The sequence below is a fragment of the Mus caroli genome, chromosome 17 (genome assembly GCF_900094665.2).
Source record: "Mus caroli chromosome 17, CAROLI_EIJ_v1.1, whole genome shotgun sequence".
NCBI classification, from domain to species: domain Eukaryota; kingdom Metazoa; phylum Chordata; class Mammalia; order Rodentia; family Muridae; genus Mus; species Mus caroli.
Genome location: NC_034586.1, coordinates 45,113,405 through 45,116,180, shown reverse-complemented (window position 1 = coordinate 45,116,180; position 2,776 = coordinate 45,113,405).

Below are 2,776 nucleotides of genomic sequence, written 5' to 3'. Positions count from 1 at the left end.
GGATTAAAGGCGTGCGCCACCACGCCCGGCTGACCACAGCATCTCTTATAAAGGAAATATTTAATTGGGGCTGGCTAACAGTTGAGAGGTTTAGTCCATTATCATCATAGCAAGAAACATGGCAGTGTGCAGGCAGACATAGCGCTGGAGAAGGATCTGAGAGTTCTCTATCTTGATCCACACATAGCAGAAAGAGAAGTAGCCTGAGCTGAGATTTCAAAGCTCCCACAGAGACACGCTTCCTCAAGCAAGACCACACCTCTTCCAACAAGGACACATCTACTAGTAATGCCACACCCTAGAGGTATAGTGAGGCCATTTTAACTCAAAATACCACAGGCGGAAAAGAATTCATTTGATTTATACTTCCATTTTGCTGTTTAGTATTGAAGAAAGTCAGACAGGAACTCAAACAGGGTAGGATCCTGGAGGTAGGTGCTGATGCAAAAGCCATGGAAGGGTGCTGCTTACGGACTTGCTTCCCCTGGGTTACTCAGCCCAGTTTCTTATAGAACCAGGACCGCCAGCATGACTGAGACTCGTCCCCATTGCTCACAAGTTGAGAAAATGCCTTAAAGCTGGATGTCATGGAGGCATTTCCTCCACTGAGACTCCTTCCTCCCTAATGACTTTAGCTTGTGTCAAGAATTGTTCACAAAACCAGCCAGCACATCCAAAATATATCAGACAAGATTTATATCCAGGAGACTAGGGAGATAGTTTAGCAAGTAAGAGCATTGCTGTGAACAAAAGGACCCATGTTCAAATCCCCAGCACTTACATAAAAGCTAGGCAAGGATGAAAAAAATATGTATACAAGATGTAATAATTAAACACCAAACTCTAAAGCATCCAATCAGTATATGGGTTAATAAAAGGATCATTTGATCGGGATAACTATAGCTTTCATCAGACTCTCCTAGAGTCTGTGCTTGTAAAAGGTATTGGAACCACTGACTTAGGAAAATGAAGGAAAACAGGTGGTTATAATTCTAATGCGCATCATTACCTTTTACCTGCCTACTCAGTGTTTTATAAAAAGCATCCTGGTTCCAGAAACTGATCGTGGCTCTGGGGACACATGTAGCATGTTAGGATAACCACATAGATGTTAGATGGTGGATAAAAATGAACAGTAGCAGGGGATATGATACTAAAAGCCAGCTCAGCATCCAGAGTAAACTAAGGAAGGCAGCAAGGTGTGGCAATAATGGGAACCAAAAGCTGGTGACTTTGGGCTATTTAATTCTCTCTTATTCTTACTCAGAATAGCTTTTGCTCTTCTGAGGCCAAAATCTGAAGGCTTCTGGCAATTAACTCCTGCTGGGAGCAGCATGGGGTTACGAAAAGAAACTTAGTTACTTAGACTCTATACTCTTTAACTCAGAGGCTGCTTGTCTGACCAGGCAAGAGGCTCAGAGATTGGTGTCTCTTCCTGAGCTACAGAGAAAGAGAAAGAGAGAGAGAGAGAGAGAGAGAGAGAGAGAGAGAGAGAGAGAGAAAGAAAGAGAAAGAGAAAGAGAGAGAGAGAAGGAAAGGAAAGGGAAAGGGAAAGGGAAAAAGGGAAAGGGAAAAAGGGAAAGGGAAAGGAAAGGGGGTCAGATACACACAGAGACACACATACACTGAATGAAGCAGAAAAGGGCTACATTGCTACTTTATTGTTGTTTTTAGTTTTTATACCTTTTAGACAAAAAAATTATCCCGTAGCAGGTAGAACCGTTACAGCAGGATAATTGATTACATGGTTTTCTAATCACTTTTACATTCCATAAGTTCATAGTAAGTATAAGGCAATAGTTCATGTCATAGGTTGATAAAGTTTAAGGAGTTACAGCAGAATTGTGTACTTGTCTTTCCATTAAGACTAGCACCTAACTAAACATTCCTTATCTGTTTTCTAACTCCACAAGTTCATTATAAGTTCAAAGCAATAGTTTTTATGTCACAAGTTAGCAAGGTTTTGTGACGGGAAAAATTATCTGCCTTGTGTCTTATTATTTTGAAGTATTATATAGCTAAATTAGTCAATAATTTATTTTCTGTCCTTACACCCACAATAATTTGTCTATTCCCAGTTTGTGACCTTTAGTTACCAGATAGTGGCCCCATTCCTAACCTAGAAGAAATATTCTTCTTGATCATGTATTTGTTTCAAGCCTGCTTTCTTTTCCTAGTGCATTTAGCCCAGGAATATGAATGTTTACAGGGATGAATTTGTAGCTTTTATTCTACAGAGATTACTTGTATCGATTCAGGAGTTCTAGACAATCATTATGAGGAATTATGAATTCATCAATTCATCTAAACAGCATTATTACATGAAAGTACATCTTCATATTGATTCTCCCAAAAAGGTGGACTGATGCCCAGGAATCATTAGGCTATGTAATAGTAGTAGCAGGACAGGCATATCAGCAGTGAGAAGCACTCCTGGGACAAAGTCTCTGGGATCTATGCCTCTCGAGAGCACCCATGGCAGTCATGCAAAACAGTGGGCTATCTCCAGAAAACTCACTCACTTGTTATAGCCTTTTCTACATGGTTCTTGGTATATATATATATATATATATATATATATATATATATATTTGTCACTGTGAATATATATATTTTTTAATATTTTTTATTACATATTTTCCTCAATTACATTTCCAATGCTATCCCAAAAGTCCCCCATACTCCCCCCCCACTTCCCTACCCACCCATTCCCATTCTTTTGGCCCTGGCATTCCCCTATATTGGGGCATATAAAGTTTGCAAGTCCAATGGGCCT